Source organism: Pelophylax lessonae, assembly GCF_965119305.1.
Source record: "Pelophylax lessonae genome assembly, chromosome: 6".
NCBI classification, from domain to species: Eukaryota; Metazoa; Chordata; class Amphibia; order Anura; family Ranidae; genus Pelophylax; species Pelophylax lessonae.
In genome coordinates this window covers 5006721-5032476 of record NC_138773.1, presented here as the reverse complement: position 1 = coordinate 5032476, position 25756 = coordinate 5006721, and positions in this window count along the sequence as shown.

Sequence of the window (25756 nt, the reverse complement as noted above, 5' to 3'; positions counted from 1 at the left end):
GCAGTGTTGGCTACCTCGTCCTCCTCCTCAGGGCCAGATTAACGTAGGGGCTATTGGAGCTGCAGTTCCAGGCCCCTACCTTTTATATAGGCCCCGGGTTGGCCATATTCACTGTTACCGCTCTTCTGTCACTTGTAAACACAGGAGTCTGGCTTCTATGCTCGTTTCTCCAGGCAGCACCCTCAGAACCTCTCCACACAGCGCGAAGGCCGGACAAGGAGGGACAGTTGCCGATGCATGGATGTGTTTATGGGCTTCAGAGACAGCATCCCATGTTGAATTAGGCATGCATGGCTGCACCCTTCCTCCTCTGGGTGCATGCCAAGGCACGGCCCTTAAGGCCCTTCAAAATCCTCAGCACCAAGCCCATGATGCTCTTAATCCGGCCCTGGTCCTCCTCCACCGCCGCTTCCACCTACACTGCCCATAGGTGTGCGCAGCCTATTGCATTAGGGTGTGCACCCCAAAGTTGAAATACACATGCATGTGTTTGCCTACATGTACATGGCCCCGATACATTACTCTCCCTGCTGGCAAAGAGAAATAGAGCAGAGCAGGTCCGAGGGAGATCTTTCCCATCTCCTCACTGGCAAACAGAGTGATAATGCTATGTGCCCTAGGTGATTAGGGTGTGCCCAGGTACACCCGGCACACCCTGTGCACACGCCTATGACACCGCCACATCCACCACCACCTCAACCTCCCTCCTACTCCATATGGGCCTCGTCCTTCAGAGATGAAGAACATTGTTTTATTTTTCTGTTTTTTTTTGTTGTTTTAAGTTATTTCCCTATCCACATTTGTTTGCAGAGCACTTGCCATGCTCTTAATTACATTTTGCTGCCATTTGCAGCACTCTAGCCCTTTCCTTTGGTGTTTTAGAGCCATTTTAGTGCCTGAAAGTTCGGGTCCCCATTGACTTCAATGGGGTTCGGTGTCCGGGAAAAGTTCGGCAAAAGTCCGGGACACGGACCCGGACTTTTTTTTAAAGTTCGGCCGAACTCGTCGAACACGGACATCCAGGTGTCCGCTCAACTCTACGTGTGATCACACGAACTGTTTGATCTTCTTGTTGTCTTTTGGGCTTAAAAATTAAATCTCTGCGCTCCAAGTCCTTGACCTTATTAAAAGACTTTCTTAAGCATGACTTGCTATAGCCTCTAGCTAGAAAGCGCTCAGTCAGGCCGCCAGCCTCCACCCGGAAGTCGCCAAATGTCGAGCAGTTCCGTCGGGCCCTGAGGAACTGGCTGCAGGGAATCGACCGCTTGAGCGACTCCAGGTGGAAGCTGGCAGCGTGCAGAACGCTATTGCCAGCTGTCTTTTTCCGAAAAAGTTTGCTCAGCAATAGGCCATCCTCCCCTTTGAAGATTGTAACGTCCAGGAAATCAATCTGTCTCTCACTGGCCACCATAGTGAAAAACAGATTGAAGACTTTCCGGTTCAGACAATCCAAGAAAGTCTCCAAAAGGTTCAGGGAGTCATCCCAGACGAGGAAGACGTCGTCTATGTACCTCTGCCACATGAGTTCCGGAGATATCTGATCAAGAATGGGAAAGATTTGGATTCTAAGACCCATGGGGTTAATTTTCTCAGCTATATATTTGTAAAAGAAATTGACATGTAAGTGGAGAGCCGTTTTCTTTTCTAGGCTTTTGGTCAGATTCGAAAACAAGCAAAAAAGATCTGTCTCCGTCTGTTCTTTTTGATTGTAATCTTTATGTATGCTTGACATCAATGCATCCCAACTGTCGCCCAGCAGATCCTCCATAATGGAAAAGAAAGAGGGGGAAAAGAAAAATAAGAAAAGAAAAGAAAAGAAAAGAAAAAAAAAAACACAACACCAATAACCACCTCACTAAAGGTATCAAACAATAGAAAAATACTAACCTTGGTGGTTTAGGGGAGATTCTCCCAACGTCCGAAGAACAGAGAGAGAGAAATAAATCACCCCCAAGTCCACCAAGAAATTGACATATATGCAGAGGTACTTAGCAATGGCCGTAGCCATATAACGCAACTCTAGTACAACTGCTAAATGTATAGAGTGGCTGCGGAGTAAACCAACCCCCAGCCATCAAAAAAGGAAAAATCAAAAAAACAAAAAATACAAACTACAGAGCTCAACACCAAATCATCTGGATTAGATGAGGAGAGGGTGTGTTGTCCACCCAAAATATGAGACACAGAAATTGGTTCCAGATGATTAGTGACCTACATTTGCCATCATCCCAAATAATCGGTACTTAAAAATAACACTAAGAAGTAGATCTCCTCTGACAAGAAAGGGGGGATTTTTAAGGCAAAAATTCATGAAGAAAGAATAAATAAAATGTATATAAATTATTTAGATTAAAAAAGACACATCATGTCATGAATACACACATACAAAGGTTCCATGACCGAACGTGGAACACCACAGCGGGTCATGGATCACAGAAATGATGTAACATACATCCTAACAATGCAATACAGAACTGTGTAAGAAAGCAAGGGATATAGTATCCCTCCCGCACCGGGATAAACCCAAGGCGAGGGAGAGAGTTCATCCAACGCGTTTCGAGTGATTAACTGAACTTTTAGTTCCAATCTTCGTCAGGGATATGTAAACTAGTCCCTTTATTTTCTTACCTAGAAAAAAAATACCAACACACAAACACAAAAAAAGGAAAAACAGTGTAAGAGTACATTAAAAGCATGAATGCGTCACCCATCCAACACTCTAATCCATGGTCATAGATGTAATAATTAAAGACAAAAGGGCATATATATATGGAAAAATACCCACCAATACCTCCTCGTAGCAACAAATGTTGTAGTTGCTATAGAGATCCAAGCTTCAACGAAGAAACAATAACCTGTCACTGTTGACCCAAAAATTTCCATCGGGATTTGTCCGGGTTCAGCCTATATCCATTGGAGACTTCCACTCTTGGATGCCTGTAAGTAGTATTTGGTATTTGGGGGTGTTTCTTTGCAATTTTCGGCTGGGCATCATGGCTTGCTAGCTGAACTTGCTAACAGGTTCCCCCTCCCCCCCCCTTGTTTGTTTCCGCCCCTCTCTCCTTCTGCTGTAGCTTTTTCAGCTGTCTCAGTTTGGGTTATTGGGCTACTATCTTATAGGCATTACCCCCTATTTTGGGTTATTTTGGCCTGCTCCCAGTAATACATATATATTTTTTATCATTATTATTTTTAGGCACCATACATTAAGGGGTACTCTTTCTTTGTCGATATATACCCCGTGGGCCTACTGGATGGGCAGTCTATGGGTGCCAAACCTCATATCCGGGACAGCCCTTGAGCCACTTCGGTCCCTTTTTGGGTCAACAGTGACAGGTTATTGTTTCTTCGTTGAAGCTTGGATCTCTATAGCAACTACAACATTTGTTGCTACGAGGAGGTATTGGTGGGTATTTTTCCATATATATATGCCCTTTTGTCTTTTAATTATTACATCTATGACCATGGATTAGAGTGTTGGATGGGTGACGCATTCATGCTTTTAATGTACTCTTACACTGTTTTTCCTTTTTTTGTGTGTTGGTATTTTCTTTCTAGGTAAGAAAATAAAGGGACTAATTTACATATCCCTGACGAAGATTGGAACTAAAAGTTCAGTTAATCACTCGAAACGTGTTGGATGAACTCTCTCCCTCGCCTTGGGTTTATCCCGGTGCGGGAGGGATACTATATCCCTTGCTTTCTTACACAGTTCTGTATTGCATTGTTAGGATGTATTCATGACATGATGTGTCTTTTTTAATCTAAATAAATTATATACATTTTATTTATTATTTCTTCATGAATTTTTGCCTTAAAAATCCCCCCTTTCTTGTCAGAGGAGATCAACACTTCTTAGTGTTATTTTTAAGTACGGATGAGGAGTAGGAGGAGTTTGGAACAGGCAGCACCCTCAAATCTTCAGAAGTATGAGATGAACCCCAAAAACTTGGAAAGGTGTATCTCACACGTACCAACACAGACTATCCCGCAATTTAATTGTTTATACCCAAAGGTTTTTATTGAATAGCGTAATAGAAAATATGATCAAAAAAAGTGTATGTATCTCACACGTACAGAACCACACTAGGCCCCGATTACTATTTTTTGTACCCCTAAAAGGCAGGATGAGGAGTAGGAGGAGTTTGGAACAGGCAGCACCCTCAAATCTTCAGAAGTATGAGATGAACCCCATAAATTGGAAAGGTGTATCTCACACGTACCAACACAGACTATCCCGCAATTTAATTGTTTATACCCAAGGGTTTTTATTGAATAGCGGAATAGAAAATATGATATAAAATTGGTGTGATTTATCAATAGCACATGTGAACAGCAGTGTCTTATATCATTCAGCTCTGCTGCAGGCCACAATTTAATTTTTTTAACCCAAGGCTGTATATTGAATAGTGGAATAGAAAAAAGTGTATGATTTTTGAAACCACTCAATAATAGCACATGTGAACACTGAACACAGCAGTGTATGATCAGAGTCAGCACAGCACAGCTGAAGGAAAAACGCTGCACACAGTGACTGATAGAAAAAGACTTTTCTCCCTCCTCCTCAGTGGGCAAAAACTATTGTGTTCACTGTACCCCACACACAGCAAAATCGATGTGGACCACTGACACCTGCCTATCTCCAGCCTCTCCCTAAAAGGATTGATAAGATCGGTCACTGCAAACCCCCCCCCCCCCACACACAGCAATACCGATTGTAGAACACACTGTCTGACCCTAAAAATCAGCAGCCTCTCCCTAAAAGGATTGATAAGATCGGTCACTGCAAAATCGATTGTAGAAAACTGATCCTAAAAATCAGCAGCCTCTCCCTAAAATGCCCTACAACTCAACCTGCCTAACACACTCCGACCTGTCCCTCAATTCTATGCGGACACAAATGAGTTTTGCCTGTCTGTCCCTAATCAGCAGCCAGCACGTATGATGTGTGCTCTGTCCCTGAACTAAACAGCAGAATGACGCAGCGGCGCTCGGTCTCAAACTTAAAGACTTGGTCACATGCTTCAGATGGCCAATCACAGCTACTAATACATTTGTAGGCATGGCTGGGATGGCTTAAGGCACACCAGTTAAACGCTTGTTGATTGGCTGTTGAAAGCCCGCCATGAAAAGCGCGCCAATGCATACAAAACCCGGAAATAAAACGACCGAACACGGATTTTTACCCGAATATACAGTAAAGTTTTCGGTTCCGTGTTCGGGTAACAAAAATCCAATTATTCGGTACGAACACGAATAATACAGTCCGTGTGCGCTCAACCCTATTAGTGAGTTATTGTTTTCACTTATTCTGACTCTGAGTGTAGAAAACACTTAACTTTAAGAGAGCAAATTTCCCAAGGATGAGGGCTGCTCTCCAGGATTTAGACTGGGAGGGAATATTGGCATTGTTGAGCACAGAAAATAAATAGGAATTCTTCAAACAGACTTTATGCAAACTCACTGGAAAGTATATTCCCATGGGTAATACATTTAAAAGGCTAAAAATAAAACCTATGTGGCTCACGGCCAAAGTTAAGAAAGCTGTATATAATAAGAAAAGAGATTTTTAAAAATATAAAAATGAAGGAACACTATCATTGTTTAAATGTTACAAAGAATATAACAGAATATGTAAAAAGGAAATTAGGGATGCAAAAATTCTAAATGAACGACAGATTGCAAAAGATAGTAGGACAACCCCCCAAAAATTCTTCAAATATATTAATGGTAAAAAGGTCAGGTGTGAGCATGTAGGCCCTTTACAAAATAATCCGGAGTGAGTGACTGGGGACAAAGAGAAGGCAAATTTATCAAATATTTTCTTCAGCTCTGTGTATACAAAGGAGCATGGGGAGCTCATGTCCATAATGAGGATGGTAGTGACACAGCCCCAAATGAACCACAATGGCTGAAAAGTGATCTGGTCCAGAAATATTTAGACAGAATAAGGGTGGATAAAGCACCTGGACCAGATGGCATCCACCCACACATCCTAAAAGAATTGAGCGCTGTAATTTCTAAGCCTTTGTTTCTAATTTTTAGGGACTCGTTAAGGACTGGAATAGTACCACTGGATTGGCGTAGGGCCAATGTGGTCCATATATTTAAAAAGGGATCAAAGTCTTAAGCAAGTAACTATAGACCTATAAGTGTAACTTCTATAGTCGGAAAGATACTGGAGAGTTTAAAGTGATTGCAAAGTCTTGTTTAAAAAAATAAATAAATAAAAAAATAACAAACATGTTATACTTACCTCCTCTGTGCAGTTAGTTTTTCACAGGACAGCCCGGATCCTACTCTTCTCAGGTCCCTCTTCGCTGCTCCTGTCCCCTCCCTCCTATTGGGTGCCCCCACAGCAAGCAGCTTACTATTGGGGCACCCGAGTCAAGCTGCAGCTCCGTGTGTCCATGCAGACATGGAGCTGCCATTCGGCCCCGCCCCCTCTCTCTCCTGATTGCCTAACTGACTATGATTTATAGCCACGGTAGCCAATGGTGCCGAGGCTGTGTCTCAGCCAATCAGGAGGGAGAGTCCCAGATGGCCAAGAGACTCATGGACATCACTAGATAGAGATGGGGTTCAGGTAAGTATTAGGGGGTGCTGGGGAGGCTGCTACAGACAGAAGGCTTTTTATCTTAATGCATTGAATGCACCTTCTGCCTTTACAACTCCTTTAATGAAAGACCACGCAAGTGACAGACAGCATGGATTCATGAAAGACAGAAGTTGTCAAACAAACCTGATTTCTTTTTATGAGGAGGTAAGTAAAACCTTGGGCAGAGGGGTGGCTGTGGATGTGGTATACTTGGACTGAGGGGTGGCTGTGGATGTGATAAACTTGGACAGAGGGGAGTTTTTGGCCGTGGTATACTTTGACAGAAGGGTGGCTGTGGACGTGGTATACTTAGAAAGAGGGGTGGCTGTGGACATGGTATACTTGGAAAGAGGGGTGGCTGTAGGCGTGGTATACTTGGAAAGAGGGGTGGCTGTGGACGTGGTATACTTGGAAAGAGGGGTGGCTGTGGGTGTGGTATACTTGGAAAGAGGGGTGGCTGTGGGCGTGGTATTCTTGGACAGAGCGGTGGGTGTGGACGTGGTATACTTGGACTGAGGGGTGGCTGTGGATGTGATAAACTTGGACAGAGGGGAGTCTTTGGCCGTGGTATACTTGGACAGAGGGGTGGCTGTGGACGTGGTATACTTGGAAAGAGGGGTGGCTGTGGGCGTGGTATACTTGGAAAGAGGGGTGGCTGTGGACGTGGTATACTTGGAAAGAGGGGTGGCTGTGGGCGTGGTATACTTGGAAAGAGGGATGGCTGTGGGCGTGGTATTCTTGGACAGAGGGGTGGCTGTGGATGTGATAAACTTGGACAGAGGGGAGTCTTTGGCCGTGGTATACTTGGACAGAGGGGTGGCTGTGGACGTGGTATACTTGGAAAGAAGGGTGGCTGTGGACATGGTATACTTGGAAAGAGGGGTGGCTGTGGACGTGGTATTCTTGGACAAAGGGGTGGCTGTGGATGTGGTATACTTGGAAAGAGGGGTGGCTGTGGGCGTGGTATACTTGGAAAGAGGGGTGGCTGTGGATGTGGTATTCTTGGACAGAGGGGTGGCTGTGGACGTGGTATACTTGGACTGAGGGGTGGCTTTGGATGTGATAAACTTGGACAGAGGGGAGTCTTTGGCCGTGGTATACTTCGACAGAGGGGTGGCTGTGGACATGGTATACTTGGAAAGAGGGGTGGCAGTGGACATGGTATACTTGGAAAGAGGGGTGGCTGTGGACGTGGTATTCTTGGACAAAGGGGTGGCTGTGGATGTGGTATACTTGGACAGAGGGGTGACTGTGGACGTGGTATATTTGGACAGAGGGGTGGCTGTGGACGTGGTATTCTTGGACAAAGGGGTGGCTGTGGATGTGGTATACTTGGACAGAGGGGTGGCTGTGGACGTGGTATATTTGGACAGAGGGGTGGCTGTGGACGTGGTATACTTGGAAAGAGGGGTGGCTGTGGATGTGGTATATTTGGACAGAGGGGTGGCTGTGGACGTGGTATACTTGGATTTGGCAAAAGCGTGTGACACAGCTCCCCACACACGGCTAATGTGTAAGGTAAAGTCTACTGGTTTTGGAAAGATCAGTTTGTAAATGGATAGAAAATTGGCTAAAAAGATAGAATTGTAGTGGTTAATGATTCGTACTCTGAATGGTGTAAGGTTATCAGTGGTGTACCCCAAGGTTCAGTGTTGGGACCCTTACTTTTTAATATCTTTATATGAGATCGGGTCGGGGTTGTAAAGTACCATTTCAGTCTTTGCAGATGACACCAAGCTTTGCAGTGGAATAACTTCCTTACAGGATGTCTCCAACTTACAAGCCGACCTCAATGCACTGTTTCATTGGTGTAAGAGACGCTCAGTGCGCGTGCCCAGGCACACGGGAAGCAATGTGCGAATGCGCATGCGCCAATTCGCGAACACGCCAATGCGCGGACGCGCGAACGTGCGTACGCAACGTGCGCACGCAATTGGCGCCAAACGGCCTATTTATACCAGGCGGTGACAGGAGCACATTGCTGAGTGGTCTTTCAGCTTGTGTTCCTGTTTACCTGTGCCCTGACCTGCTTGTGGATTTCCCGTTACACCGACCCGGCTTGCCTTTTGACTCTCCTTGGATTCCTGCCTGCCTTGTGACCTCAGCCTGTGTTTGACCCTGCCTTGCCTTATGCCTTTGTACCTTGCTGCCAGACTGTGTACCGACTTCGGCTTGTATCCTGACTCCGCTTCTGCCTCACGTTCCTGTACCCGTGCTGTCCGGCTGTTGACAACCCCTTGGCTTGTGTTCCGATTTCGCTCCTGCCTTCTCATCCAGCATCACCGAGTTCCAGTTTCAGGTGTTCATCCGGTGATCCACAGCCATCAGTCTTCTGCCAAGACATCACCTGCTATACCGGCCCTCGTGCCACTCTGTGTCCTACACCGCCTGTCATCTCTATCAGGGGTGTTGGACAGGAGGTGCAAGAGAAGCCCCCTCTACAGCTTGGTCTCCACCAGGTACGTGATAGTACCACTCAGCCAGATGTCGGAGAACGAGAGAGGGGCTTCACCTCTAGAGACAGTATGCCAGCAACTTGCTTCGCTTACCCAAGCAGTCAAATCCTTGCAAGAGGGTTACTTCCAATTAGAGGGTCGCATCCAATCCATGGCTTCTACCCCGGCAACCCCGGCACCTGGGTCCTCCGTGCCCGAACGGGCTCTATCCACACCTTCAGTGGTTTTGCCACCACCGGAACCTCGGGTACCTGCTCCAGAACGATTTTCGGGTGACCGACACAAATTCCGGGCTTTCAGGAATTCTTGTGAGCTATACTTTGCCCTGCAGCCACGGACTTTCTCACTTGAATCCACCAAGGTGGGGTTCGTAATCTCTCTACTTCTCGGAGAGCCGCAATCCTGGGCCCACCGTCTCCTGGAACAAAATGATATAGCCTTGAACACCATCTCATCATTCTTCGAAGCGATGGCGCAGCTTTATGACGATCCCCAGCGATCTGTTACAGCCGAAGCAACCCTACATACATTACAACAAGGCCGCCGCCCTGCTTAGGACTATGTCGCCGAATTCCGCAGATGGGCTTCCGATACAGGCTGGAATGATGCAGCCTTACGGCATCAATTCCGTCTCGGCCTATCAGAGGGCCTTAAGGATGAACTTGCCAGAGTGGGTACGCCTGATTCTCTTGATGACCTTATTAGTCTTACTATCCAGCTTGACTGCAGGCTCAGGGAGCGGAGAGTGGAAAGAGCTGGAAGTTCCAGACCTACCTGGATGTTGCCTCAAGTGCCGTCACCTCCGGCTTTTCGTCCACCTGTCGCTTTCCCCACAACCTCCAGTGTGGAGCCCATGCAACTCGGACTTTTACGTTCTCCACTAACCACTGAGGAGAGATTGCGAAGACGCCGGAACAACTTATGCCTCTATTGTGGGGAAGCCGGACATTACCTTCAGACCTGCCCGGTGCGGCCTAGTAAGTCTCAGTTTGCTTTTCCTTCTTACCTTGCAAACAGTTCTGGGAAGGATCTGTCCACTCACATTACTCTACCTCTCTCACTACAGATTCTCGGAAAGACCATCCAAGTCCCAGTCATTATTGACTCCGGCGCTTGCAGCTGCTTCATGGACAGTGACTTTGCTCAGCGTCATCAGATCCCTCTGCAAGCGAAAACCCGTCAGTTATCTATCCATCTAGCTGACGGATCCCATCTCAAGTCCGGGCCTATAACCCAAGAAACCTGCCCATTACTGGCTATCTCTAATAAAGGCCACAGAGAATACTTGTGCTTGGATATTATCCCATCTCCTCTGTTCCCTATCATTCTCGGTATCCCATGGCTACAAGCACACAATCCTCAGATAAACTGGAAGTCAGGAGAAGTGGCATTTCCATCCACCTATTGTCAACAAAACTGCTTCCAGCCCAGTCCAGGGAAACCTGCATCACTTTTGGGCCTGCAACCTGATCCCTCTGCATCCCAACTTGTGCCTGCAGCTTACCATGAGTTCTTGGAAGTCTTTGATAAACAGAAAGCAGACATCCTACCACCTCACCGGTCGTATGACTGCCCAATTGAAATTTTACCAGGTGCTGAGATACCGTTTGGGCGTATCTTCCCCCTCTCTGAACTAGAACTTGAGGCATTACGCCTTTACATCGACGAAAACCTGAAAAAAGGCTTCATCCGGCCCTCTACGTCCCCCGCAGGGGCTGGTATTTTCTTTGTTGAAAAGAAGGATCATTCTCTACGCCCCTGTGTTGATTATCGGGAGTTGAACAAGGTTACTGTCAAAAACAGATACCCCCTGCCCTTAGTTCCTGAACTTTTCCAACGTTTCAGGGCAGCCACGGTATTCACAAAACTTGACCTACGTGGAGCATACAACCTAGTACGGATCCGTGAGGGCGACGAGTGGAAGACCGCCTTTCGCACAAGATTCGGCCACTTCAAGTACCTTGTCATGCCCTTTGGATTGTGCAATGCTCCAGCTACTTTTCAGCATTTCGTAAACAATATTTTCAGAGACTTCCTTGATTTGTTTATGATTGTCTACCTTGACGATATTCTTATCTTTTCAGGTTCCATTGAAATGCACCGTGAACATGTCAAGAAGGTTCTCGGCCGCCTAAGAGACCATGGATTATACGCAAAGGCTGAGAAATGCAAGTTTGAAAAGGAATCAATCCAATTCTTGGGACTCGTCATTTCCACTTCTGGGATCTCCATGGACCCCCAAAAGGTCAAATCGATCCTCGAATGGCCCACTCCCACAGACAGGAAGAGCACACAAAGGTTCATTGGCTTTGCTAATTTTTACCGCAAGTTTATCAAGAACTTCTCCGCCATTATGCTTCCAGTCACCCAGCTAACAAGGCAAGGCACCCGTTTCCAATGGACACCGGCAGCACAAGCTGCGTTTGACCAGTTGAAGATCCTATTCACTACTGCACCTATCTTACGACACCCAAATCCCGCTCTGCCCTATGTTCTCGACTCGAGGTGGATTCTTCAGAAAATGCCATAGGTGCCATCCTGTCACAGCGTTCAGGTACGAAATCTCTTCTTCATCCTGTTGCCTTCTTTTCCAGGAAACTCAGCCCAGCAGAAAGGAACTACGATGTTGGAGACCGGGAATTACTGGCCATCAAGGCGGCCTTGGAGGAATGGCGCTACCTATTAGAAGGAGCATCTCACCCTATCCTGATCTTTACCGACCACAAAAATCTGGAGTACCTCCGAACAGCTAAGAGACTGAAACCACGTCAAGCCAGGTGGGCACTGTTCTTTTCTCGTTTTACCTTCCATATCACCTACAGGCCAGGCTCCAAGAATGGCAAACCTGATGCACTTTCCCGCATGTACCCAGAGGACGAAGAGTGTCACCCAGTAGACACAATCCTGCCATTCCAAAGTTTTCTACTTTTGCAAGCGGATCTGTTAACGCAGCTGAAGCAGGCATCCACAAGGGATGTTTTACCATCAGGTATGTGCCTTCAGGAAAAAGAAGGTCTGTTTTTCTATAACCAAAAAGTGTTTGTACCTCCAGGTCTACGTGCCAAGATCCTCGGCCTGTGCCATGATCACCCCTTGGCAGGGCACTTTGGGATATCTAAAACGGTTGACCTGGTACAACGGTCCTTTTGGTGGCCTGGTCTGAGGTCCGACTGCCGTAATTATGTTAGCACCTGTACAATCTGCATCCGGAACAAGAATGACAAGGCCAAAGCCTGGGGTTTGCTAAGACCTTTGCCCATTCCCAAGAGGCCTTGGGAAATGATAAACATGGACTTTATCGTTGAGCTCCCTCCTTCTGAAGGATTCACGACCATCTTTGTGGTGGTCGACAGACTAACAAAGATGGCCCACTTTATCCCTATGTTGGGAACTCCCTCAGCAATGGAAACTGCCCAAACCTTCATCAAGGAAGTGGTTCGGCTCCACGGGGTTCCTAGTAATATCACTTCAGACCGAGGGGTGCAATTTACTTCGAGGTTCTGGAGAGGCCTTTGCAAAACATTAAAAATTGACACGTACTTTTCCTCAGCTTATCACCCGCAAACAAACGGGCAAACGGAGCGTACAAACCAGACCCTGGAGCAGTACCTCCGGTGTTTTTCATCTTTCTCACAAGACGACTGGGCATCACTTTTACCCCTAGCAGAGTTTGCATATAATAACGCAGTGCATTCAGCCACGGGTCAAGCCCCGTTTTTTGCAAACTATGGGTACTTCCCAGCCTTTATGCCTGACGTAATACCTGATTCCTTGGTTCCCGCAGTCCAGCAAAAAGCTACATTTTTGCAAACCAACAACAAATTATTGCAAGATGCCATTGTCAGAGCACAGCAAGACAACAAAAAATTTTTTGATAGGAAGAGGAGGGGAGATCTAAACCTCAGACCGGGAGACAAGGTTTGGTTATCCTCTATCAATCTAAAACTGTCATGTCCGTCTAAGAAACTGGGGCCTAGATATATCGGTCCATTCTCTATTAAGAGACAAATTAATCCTGCTGCCTATGAACTTTCACTCCCGGAAACATACAGAATTCATCCTGTTTTCCATGTGTCCCTACTGAAGCCTACCAGACCCAATCCATTTCCTGACCGAGAGTCGGATCCACCTCCGCCTGAAACTATTGATGGCAACGAAGAATACGAGGTTGAAGCAATATTAGACTGTAGGAAAAGAGGAGGTACTGTCCAGTACCTAATTAAATGGAAGGGCTATGGCCCGGAAGAAAATTCTTGGGAACCAGAAGCCAACCTCCATGCTACGGATCTAATTCAAACCTTTTTTCAGCTTCATCCTGAGAAGATGTTGCAGATGGGCATCCGGAGGCCACCCATTGGGGGGGGGGCAATGTAAGAGATGCTCAGTGCGCGTGCCCAGGCACACGGGAAGCAATGTGCGAATGCGCATGCGCCAATGCGCGAACACGCCAATGCGCGGACGCGCGAACGCGCGTACGCAACGTGCGCACGCAATTGGCGCCAAACGGCCTATTTATACCAGGCGGTGACAGGAGCACATTGCTGAGTGGTCTTTCAGCTTGTGTTCCTGTTTACCTGTGCCCTGACCTGCTTGTGGATTTCCCGTTACACCGACCCGGCTTGCCTTTTGACTCTCCTTGGATTCCTGCCTGCCTTGTGACCTCAGCCTGTGTTTGACCCTGCCTTGCCTTATGCCTTTGTACCTTGCTGCCAGACTGTGTACCGACTTCGGCTTGTATCCTGACTCCGCTTCTGCCTCACGTTCCTGTACCCGTGCTGTCTGGCTGTTGACAACCCCTTGGCTTGTGTTCCGATTTCGCTCCTGCCTTCTCATCCAGCATCACCGAGTTCCAGTTTCAGGTGTTCATCCGGTGATCCACAGCCATCAGTCTTCTGCCAAGACATCACCTGCTATACCGGCCCTCGTGCCACTCTGTGTCCTACACCGCCTGTCATCTCTATCAGGGGTGTTGGACAGGAGGTGCAAGAGAAGCCCCCTCTACAGCTTGGTCTCCACCAGGTACGTGATAATTGGGCAGCTATGTGGCAAATTAGGTTTAATGTTGATAAATGTAAAGTTATGCACTTGGTGGCTAAGAATATGCATGCATCATACATACTAGGGGGAGTAGAACTGGAGGAATCCATAGCGGAGAAGGATGGGTGTTCTGGTAGATCCTTCTCTTAAGAATAGCATGCAATGCCAAGCTACGGTTTCCAAAGCAAGCAAAGTCCAAACCAGGGAAACTTGAGCTTGGAATAGTGGTGTGCAATAATGGCACTAACCTTCTGGCACTAACCTTCTGTCCACTCTTCAACATGGAAAGTTGACACATGTGCCATGCCTGGTACATGTCCTAAATTTGGTGGTGGAGCATTCCTTAAACAGGTACCCAAGGTTGCAAGATCTTTTAAGAAAGGCCAGCTAGTGTTCGGTTGGCTGAAATTCAGTGGGAATTCCACCTACTCGTAAACTGCCTGATTTGAGACATGCCCACCAGGTGGAACTCGACTTTTGCAATGCTGCAGCCACTGCACATACAGCAGAGGGCCATTAATGAGAACATGTGTGAGTATGGCACCAGGATAGGTTTAGGGGAGCTCAGCTAATTTTCCCCCATGCCAATGGCCGATAAGGGATGCATGCACTGTACTATTACCATTTGAGGAGGCCACAAGGATGGTGATCTGTGACAATGCATGCATCAGTGAAACAATCCCTGTTGTGTTCCTGTTGGAGCAGACTCTGCATGGCATTATGGACAGGGCACTTGCGTCAGAACAGCGGGAGGAAGAGGAGAACTTTTCTTTCCTTTCAAGGCCATTTTTATGCAAACACCATTCTTCCTATGTACACGAGAAGAAGGAGAAGGAGGAGGAGGAGGATTCTGGCAGGTTTGGAGGCATTGAAGCAGAGGAAGACATATGTAAAACCTTAAGAGGTTTTCAGTTCCCAGAACCCTTGGGATCTATACTTGGCTGGGAGGAGGCAGTTACAGATAGTGTAATCCTCAGTGACCCCCAAGGACTCTGCTTCTCATGCCTCCACAAACTTGTGGTGCATTGGCTCTCTTATTCTTCAAAACCTGTGAAAGGACCCAAGAATTTGTGGCATTAAGGAGAAGGATTATTATTGGTTGGCAACCCTTCTTGACCACCATTACAAGGGTAAAGTCTCCGCCCTTGGAGCACAGGATGAAATATCTTGAGGGCATCTTTATGAGGAGTATATGTAACACCTTTCTAGATTCTGGTAGGTTACAGTCTCATGGAAAAGCTAATTTTGAGGTTTTTGTTGGTCAAAGGAGGAGCGGGGGAGAAGGGGGCCAGCTACTGTAAATGATGCATTCAAAAAAAAATTTTAGGCCACAGCATTCAGGGCTGTCAGCTTCAACATTCCATCTACAGGGTCAACATCACATGATGAAAGTTTATCTAGGGGCCAAAACAGATATGGAGAGCTTTCCAGTAGATGAACCTCTAGGTTACTGGATCATGAGAATAGACCACTCGCCAGAACTTGCCAAGTACGCAAATGAGCTGCTGGGCTGACCTGTATCAAGTGTGCTTTCCAAACAGGCATTTGGTGCTGCTGAAGGTTTTGTGACAGATAAAAGTGTGTTTCTGTAGGCAGACTCCATTGACCAGCTGACATTTGTCAAAATAAATCAATCCTGATTAGCAGCAGCTATTAAGCCCCTAATGCCGATGTCGCTCATTAAATGTTTTTGGGATCTGGAATCTCTGCAAAACTATCTAGGCTGCCTAGTTTTGTGGGTGTTGATTTTATCTTGAAGTCATTTTTGGTATATTTTATACAGGCACAATTACCACCCAAGGACCAATTTTTTTCGCATCTGTTTGACCGGGGCATATACTTTCAATTGCTTTACAGCAAGGCAAATTCTTGCTTTTGTCAAGAGTACCTCCTTAGGGTTATGGTGTGAAGACACCACCAACACCCAAAGCTTAATTTTTCGAAACCTTTTTGACAGCTGCATATAATTAATTTTTTTTTGCTTAAAGGCCAATTCTTGCTTATATTAAGAGTACTTTCAGCCATTTCCATTGATTTTTGAATGGAAGAAAAAAAACGTATAAAGTGGCTGAACGTACGTGCATCACGTTCGGTCACGTTTGGTCACGTTCGGCCGCGTTTCTGCGTTTGAAACGCCGGGAAACACACGTTCAAACGCAAATAATTGCGTTCCAAAAAACGTCCTTGAACTCAACTGCCTGCAAATGACTGTAAACGACCCTGTGTACATGGACAGATAAGACAAAATGTAGATGGGTTCAGGGGCTTCTGAAAAAAACACCCAACTGCTCCTAAACGGCCATTTACAACGTCCCGTGTACATGGAGCCTTAGTGTCACTGGTTCCCACAAAGTGTCAGTTAGTGTCAGATTGTCCATCGCAATATTGCAGTCTCCCTAAAAGTCACTGATTGGCACCATTACTAGTATAAAAACTAGTAAAAACAACTACTATAAAAACAAAGTTGGACTTTGGACTTGATAAAACACAGTGGACTAACACCAGATGACATGGCTCCCCAAATCATCACTGACTGTGGAAATGTTTGCATTTCATTTTGGAAATCAAGGTCCCAGAGTCTGGAGGAGGAGAAGAGGGGCGCAGAATCCAAGTTGTTTGAGGTCCAGTGTGAAGTTTCCACAGTCAGTGATGATTTGGGGAGCCATGTCATCTGCTGGTGTTGGTCCTCTGTGTTTTATCAAGTCCAAAGTCAGTGCAGCCCTCTAGCAGGAAATTCTAGAGCACTTCATGCTTCCCTCTGCTGACCAGCTTTATGGGGATGCTGATTTCATTTTCCAGCAGAACTTGGCACCGCCCACACTGCCAAATCTACCAATACCTGGTCACATGATCATGGGATCACTGTGCTTGATTGGCCAGTAAACTCGCCTGACCTAAACCCCATAGAGAATCTGTGGGGTATTGTCAAGTGGAAGATGAGAGACACCAGACCCAACAATGTAGAGGAGCTGAAGGCCGCTATCAAAGCAACCTGGGCTTCCATAACACCTCAGCAGTGCCACAGGCTGATCACCTCCATGGAATGCCGCATTGATGCAGTAATTCATGCAAAAGGATCCCCGACCAAGTATTGAGTGCATCCTATACTGTACATGGACAGACTTCTCATCCTATACTGTACATGGACAGACTTTTCACTAAAACAAAATTTTTTTTGGTCTTTTGTAATATTCTTATTTTCTGAGATACTGAATTTTGGGGTGTCACTAGCTGTAAGCCATAATTATCAAAATTAGAAGGACAAAATGTGTGAAATTTATTACTGCATGTCCTCCAGCTGGCCAGAGACCTGAACAAAGCCGGAATCAGCTTTGATCTGGTCTCCAATGTAGTAACTTCCGGGTTTACCGGAGTCTTAAAGACGGCAGTTTTAAAATGTGAAAGTATTCAAAAATGCAGATCCTGGCGTTTTGAATACTTTCAAGTGCAGAGGAGGGGACCCCAGATCCCTCCATAAAGAGTACCTGTCACTGCTATTACTGTCACATTCCCCCGATCCTTCCATAAAGAGTACCTGTCACTGCTATTACTGTCACATTCCCCCCGTTCCCTCCATAAAGAGTACCTGTCACTCCTATTACTGTCACATTCCCCCTGATCCCTCCATAAAGAGTACCTGTCACTGCTATTACTGTCACATTCCCCCCGTTCCCTCCATAAAGAGTACCTGTCACTCCTATTACTGTCACATTCCCCCCGATCCCTCCATAAAGAGTACCTGTCACTGCTATTACTGTCACATTCCTCCCGATCCCTCCATAAAGAGTACCTGCCACTGCTATTACTGTCACATTCCCACCGATCCCTCCATAAAGAGTACCTGTCACTGCCTATTACTGTCACATTCCCCCCCGATCCTTCCATAAAGAGTACCTGTCACTGCTATTACTGTCACATTCCCCCGATCCCTCCATAAAGAGTACCTGTCACTGCTATTACTGTCACATTCCCCCTGATCCCTCCATAAAGAGTACCTGCCACTCCTATTAATGTCACAAGGGATGTTTACAAGTGATCAGGAAAAAAAAAAAGTTAAAGGGACAGTGAAAAAAGAAAAAGTAAAATAAATAAGAAAAAAAAAATGTAAAGCGCCCCATCCCTCTGTGCTCACATTCAGAAGCAAACGCATATATAAGTCGCGCCCGCAAATGTAAACAGTGCTCAAACCACACATGTGAGGTATTGACGCAATCATTAGAGTGGGAGCAAATATTTTAGCACTAGACCTTCTCTGTAACACAAATGTAAGAAAAGGGCTGGTCCTCAAATGGTTAAAAAAAAAAAAAACAGTGTCGCTTTCTTGGTGCTTCAAAGCATCTCCAAAGCCTCCATAGAAGTCTGTGATAAAGCTTACTTACAGCACCTGCAGCATTTGAGGGGCTTTTATTCAAGGTTAGCTTTGCTTTGTTTTGGAGGTATTGCAGGTATGAGATATCCCAGGATGCACTGGGAAAGCAGCAAGCAAACCCGGAAAGACCTCATCAGCAGTCACTTCTGGCTCCTGCATAATATTCTGGGATTTTTTGCTGCAGAGGTTACATCTGATGTGCAATGTGAAGTAGCAGGAAGGTGAGCTGGGGTCCAGACTGGAGCAGTGCAGCTAGCAAACAGCATATGTAGTGTGCAACACGAGAATTCTATAGAAGAAGGTGAACAGGACTGTAGGGAAAGGACTGAGTGGCAGAGGATCAGCAGAGCTGGAGGACAGGAGCAGGGGAAACTAGCAGATGTCACATGTGGTTGAGAGCATGGGAGCAATATAGCGGTAAGGTGAGCGAGAGGGATATAGAGAGAAGAGGATTAGCAAAACCAGAGGATCAGCAGAGCTGGGGGTTACTACTGAGCAGGGGATCAGCAAAGATGGGGTTACATTTGAGTGGGGGATCAGCAGAGCCTGGGGTACTACTGAGCAGAGGATCTTCAGATGGAGGGTGGTTTATGGTGTGTAAAGTGGAAGCTAGTGTAAACTAGCCCATAAGGTGTATATGGATTTTGTCATTATGGGACGGGAACAACTAAGACAACTTCATGTTTATAATCGGCTCTTTCACCTATTTAGTGTTAAACTTCTGCAGAGATAAGCTGGATAAAATAGAAGTACAGAGATAAACTGAAATCTGTCAGAAGAGATTCAGAGAAGACGTATCATGGAATGCAAATCTCTCCAGGATCCGGTTGCCCGGTTCGGTAGCATCTCATCAGGTTTCATAGGAAAGGATTTGCTTCCTATGATCCTTGTTTGGTCTGTACCGGTGAGCTCAGGAACATATTCAAAAGACCACTCTGCTTATTCCATCACACAAATGCACCAATTTACAGGCACATTAAGGAGACCCCAAGGCACGATATTTAAAGGAATTTTTCTTTTTTATTGTTTCCCTTTAAGCATTATTACATTTTTTTAATATTAAATATTATTAAATTAAATAATATTACAAAATATTAAAATCACTGCTCCTGTAAAAACAATTGTTTTAAAATGTTTTTTTTTTTTCATTGATTCATGTCCCCCAGGGCAGTACCCTGACCCCCATACACTTTTTTGGGGCAATAACTTGTATATAAGCCTTTAAAATGAGAACTTTCGATTTTTCATGTTCGTGTCCCATAGACTTTAATGGAGTTCATATGTTTGCTAGAACTTCTCCTCTGTTCGAGATGTTCTGTGCGAACCGAACAGGGGGGTGTTCAACCCATCACTACTCTGGACTTGTGCACATTGCTGGGGGGAGATCCTGCTCAGGGATTATGGGGTGCTGGGGAGGCTGATACACACAGGAGGTTTTTTTTATTTTTTATTTTAATGCATAGAATGCACCTTCTGCCTTTACAACTCTTTTAAGTTTTAACTTTTCTTTTCTTTGCTACAAAAAAAAAAACAATAAAAGGGAAATGAGTATGTTTCATCTCTGATCATTAAACACACTATCTAAGGAATCAATTTGCAGATCCAACAGACTATGACATTTTATTTACCATGAAATTAAAAATAAAATGAAATCAAAATAAATCATATTATACAAATTTACTGAAATGTTTAAAAAAAAAAAATTCTTAAATAATCCATAATAACATTGAAATGGGTTTCATCCGTCTCATCCGGTAACATCCAGTCCTGGGTGGTGACTACAGAGATTGTTTCAGGATGATCAGAGCCGGGATAAGGAGAGTCCAGAATATGTGAGCGCCTGAAAGAGAAATACATTCATGTTATTTTCCTTTTCTGAGACAACCGGCGGCAGAACCTCGTCTACATTGGCCGCCATGCTGGATGAACCTCGTCTACATTGGCCGCCATGCTGGATGAACCTCGTCTACATTGGCTGCCATGCTGGATGAACCTTTTCTACATTGGCCACCATGTTGGATGAACCTTGTCTACATTGGCTGTCATGCTGGATGAACCTCGTCTACATTGGCCGCCATGCTGGATGAACCTCCATGAAATTAAATGTAAATGTTTAAACACATAAAGTGATTCCTTTACCTTGCAAAGGGAGACATAATAGGTATCAGATATGTCTCCTTGCCACTAGCCAACCGCGTAACGTACATTTACTGCGGCAGGTAATCTCTATTGCGTGAAATCACGTACCTGTACGTCATTTTGTGCAATAGCCTCTAGGTGTCGTGTGTGCACTGCCGGAGACCCGATCGCATGCTGATTGGAGAGGGGGGGAGCCAATTAGCGAGTCAGGTGGACCTGATGTCCACCGACCACACGCAATTATTCCCGAGAGAGGCAGAACGGCGCTCTGACAGGGGAGAAGATAGAGATCTTGTGTTCTTTGCTAAGCAGGAACAGTGATCTTTGTCTTCCTGCATCTTTGTCCATCCCCCCACACAGTTATCAAGCACCCCATAGGAACACATTTAACCCTTTGATCACCCCTGATGTTAACCCCCTTCCCAGCCAGTGTCATTAGTACTGTAACAGTGCATATTTTTTTTTAGCACAGGTCACTGGATTGGTGTCACTGTTTCCCAAAAAAGTGTCAAAAGTGTCCGCTGTAATGTTGCAGTCCCGCTATAAGTCACTGACCGCCACCATTACTAGTAAAAAAAAATATTTATATATAATAATGAATAAATATGAATAAATAAAAATTCTATAAAAATATCCTGAGCCCTGAGCAGAAATCTGGCGCATTTAGCAGTGGTAGTAATAAAGTCTGTAGAACTTCCCGATTCAGACGGAGGTTTGGCTCTGTGGGCTGCCAAACGCCCCATTTCATTTGCCTATTTGCACATTCTACACCAGTCCATACCTCATTCCTATGAAACACTTCACAAGAGACTTATCACCATGATAACTCCTGAAAGCTGTTATCACCACTTATCTCCGGCTTTAACCGTTTATCCCACGCACACCATATTCTACTCAGAATTTCATGTGTAAAGGAGAGAACTCAGGAGCACAATTAGGAGAAAGTTGTCACCCCATAACAGGATGTGACTGAACAAAGCCTTTCATGGCAGGATCACCAAGGAATTCAACACATTTCGCATAAATAACCAATGATTGTCAGCTTCTCTCATCATTGTTTATGATAACAACTTAATGAAAATACAAAAACTTACTAGTGATGGTGGAAGAACCGGATTCTGTAGAGAATAAAACAGATGAGATGTCAGTGGGATATTCTGTAGATTGTATTATTTACTGATTACATCAGATATTTAAAACTGTAAGAACATGAACACATATACCAGTGATGGCAAATCTTTTTGAGCCCGAGTGCCCAAACTGCAACACAAAACCAACTTAATTATTTAAAAGTGCAAACACTGCAATTAGCTAGAAAGGGGGGCTGGGAGAGAGAGAGGGATGTGAGAGAGGGGGAGGTGAGAGAAATAGAGGTGAGAAAGATAGGGAGGTAAGAGATAAGGAGAGGGGGTGTGAGAGAGAGGGGGAGGTGAGAGAGATAGGGGGCATAAGAGAGAAACAGAGGGGGGTGTGAGAGTGAGATGTGAGAGAGAGGTGTGAGAGACAGAGAGAGAGAGAGGGAGAGAGAGCGATAAGGAGGGAGAGAGAGAGGAGAGAGAGAGAGCGATAAGGAGGGAGAGAGAGAGAGAGAGAGAGAGAGAGAGGAGAGAGAGAGAGGTGTGAGAGACAGAGAGAGAGAGGGGGTAGGGGAGAGAGAGGTGTGAGAGAGAGAGAGAGAGGGGGTAGGGGAGAGAGAGGTGTGAGAGCGAGAGAGAGAGAGAGAGAGAGAGAGGGGGAGAGAGAGAGGTGTGGGAGAGAGAGAGAGGGGGTGTGAGAGAGAGGGATGTGAGAGAGAGGGGGAGGTGAGAGAGATAGAGGTGAGAGAGATAGGGGGCATAAGAGAGAAACAGAGGGGGGTGTGAGAGTGAGATGTGAGAGTGAGATGTGAGAGAGAGAGAGGGGGAGAGAAAGGTGTGAGAGAGAGAGAGAGAGAGAGAGAGAGGTGTGAGAGACTGAGAGAGAGGAGAGAGAGAGAGAAAGAGAGAGAGAGACAGAGGGGAGAGAGAGAGGAAAGAGAGAGAGGGGAGAGAGAGAGAGGTGAGAGAGAGAGAGAGGGGTAGGGGAAAGAGAGGTGTGAGAGCGAGAGAGAGAGAGAGGGGGGGGAGAGAGAGAGAGAGAGGTGAGAGAGAGAGAGAGGGGTAGGGGAAAGAGAGGTGTGAGAGCGAGAGAGAGAGAAGGGGGGGAGAGAGAGAGAGGTGTGGGAGAGAGAGAGGGGGGAGAGAGAGAGAGAGGGGAGAAAGAGAGGAGAGAGAGGGGGGGAGAGAGAGAGAGAGAGAGGGGGGAGAGAGAGAGGGGGGAGAGAGAGAGGTGTGAGAGAGAGGATGTGAGAGAGAGAGAAAGGGGGATGTGAGAGAGAAGTAGGAAGGTGAGAAAGAGGTGGGCTTGAGACAGAGGAGGGGGGTTGAGAGAGAGAGAGAGAGAGAGGGGGAGCTGAGAGGAGAGGGAGGGGGAAATGAGAGAGATACCTCTAGCTCTGTCCCTATCTGCAGTCCCTGCTCTGCCCCTCTCTTCCAGTCTTTGTCTGCAGGTAGTCTGTGTATGATTGTGCCCGGTATCTCCCATGCCAGTCTCTTTCCTTGATCCGGGGGTGTTCTCTGCTCTGTTCCCTCCAGTTTCCCGGGCCTCACTGTTGAAGTTGAGGAGATTTGAGGAGTCTAGACTCTTGAAAGAGCCGGGGATGCTGAACCCACTGCTCGCCTCTTAGGGGGTCAAGGAAGCTGTGAAGCTCTTCTCTGCCTCCTTGGCTCTCAGGCCTGTTAACCTTCCCCATGGAGGCTGCGGGCCACCCACACACTTGTTGTGTGCAGATACATTCCCTCACCACTGTTTGCTGCCGCTGCCACTGAACCTGGACTCTCCATGGACTCTCTCGCGTGCCCACAGAGATGGATCTGCATGCCAGCTTTGGCACGCATGCCATGGGTTCGCCATCACTGACATATACAGTACACCATCCAGTTCAGTTATTTATCAGATTATCAGTGAAGCTCTATGACACTATACCATGCTTTAGGATTCCGACAAGTGTGGCAATCAACCAACATTATCAATAGCAAGGATGACTAATGTACTTGTTTGCTATGGTATTAGAGCTACTATTTACAGTATTATGTGTAACTACCACTTGTGTATATGAAGGATGTGACTGTTCAAACCACACTGTGGTCACACAGTAAAAGCAGCCAAACGATCTAGGGACTACTACATTATCTTAAGGAAAATGCATCTTAGGGTTTACCAAAAAGCAAATAGATCCAAATTTTGGGTATGTTCAAGCCCTCCATTTTACCCAGGTCACTTTTTGGACCCCAAAGCATCTGTCATACCTTGAGGAGTACCGGTTGGTCTAGAACCTCCAATGCTTTATTATAAAATGAAGACACGTGCCTTGTGGTTCAGAGCTCAGGAATATTCCTTCCTGCCTCTTACCTCTAATTTTCTTATCTATGATGGGACGTTTCATCAACCAGTTGGCAAGGGCAGGGAAGAGTTAGCCCAGTTGTTCAACTCCTGTCTTGTAGACATTAGAATATTATGGAAACATGGGGTCAGGAGGTTTTTGTGAGGTCGCTGCAAGGTATGCAAGTCTTCGTGCAGGTATAGAACACACTTTTCCCTAGAATATTCCTATTAGGAATATTCTAGATGTGTATTTAAGGGACAAAAATAGGACAAAAGTGTACGGAATCTTGAATGGTTTACTCATCATCACCATATATAATGTACAACAAGAGCAACCAATCAATGATATGAGCATCACATTATATTGTACAAGCATAAAATAATCCACAGGACTTCCACCATTGTCATCTGATAGAAGAATAAAACACTTACTAGTAGTGGCGGTGGAAACTTTACCTAGAAAATAGAATAAATGATATGAAATAAATATATATTATCAGACATGTTGACATCAGTCATTGCTACTTGTATGGCTGGTTTGGATGTCTGAAATTTGGGGTTGGGTATTTGAGATGAAAGTAAATGTGATAATCACTATAGGCCCTCATGGTACCCCAAACCTTAACTCATCCCTAAGAATTATCATTCACCTGGCTTATTATAGCAATCTGGGGTTGGCGGGGGGGCGGCTCATGAGGTCTCTGAAAGGTATGTGAGTCTTCATACAGGTATAGAACACACTTTCCTCTAGAATATTGCCTTTAGGAAACTTCTCTAGATGTGTATTGAGGGACTAAAATAGGACAAACGTGTATGGAATCTTGAACAGGTTACTAATCACCATACTGTATATAATACTATAAATCCCCCCCCCTTCCCCCGCTGCCTTCCACGGCTTACTCGGACTCTCCCGTCCCACCTGGAGACCAGAAATACCACCCGGCACGTCTTCTGGCTTGCGGGACAGTCGGACAGTGCCGGAATTGGCTTTGATTGGCTGTTTGGCATAGTAACACGGAGGCAGTGACATGACATCACTTCCGGGTTACCGGCGCCATTTTAAAAAAAATCAAGAGACATTTTAAAGCGTGTTTGATACCAATTTACTATTACATTATCTTTTGTATTTTACAAAGAAATTGGGTTATGTATTGTGTTTTTGTGCATTAAATTTAAAAAAAGTGTATTTTTTTTCCTAAAAAATTATGTTTGAAAAAACACTGTGCAAATATTGTGTGATATAAAAAATTGCAACTCCCCCCCCCCCCCCAATTATTCTCTAGGGCCTCTGCTTTAAATGATATACAGTATATAATGTTTGGGGGTTTGAAATAATTTTCTAGGAAAAAAAAAAAACTGATTGTTACATTTAAACAAAAAGTTCCAGAAAAAGCCTGGGGGTTAAGTGGATAATGTAAAACAAGAGCAACCAATCAATGATCTGAGCATCACATCATATTGTACAAGTATAAAATAATCCACATGACTTCCACCATTGTCATCTGATAGAAGAATTAAACACTTACCAGGAGTGGTCGAGGGAATCGGACCTGGAAAATAGAACAAATGATATGAAATGAATACATATTATCAGACACAACAACTTTCTTCATTGTTACTTGTATGTCTGGCTTAGATGTCTGAAATTTGGGGCTGGCTTATGGTCCCCCAACTTTAACCCATCCCTAACAACTATCATTCACCTGGCTTATTATAGCAACCTGGGTTTGGGGGTTTCATAAAATCTCTGCAAGG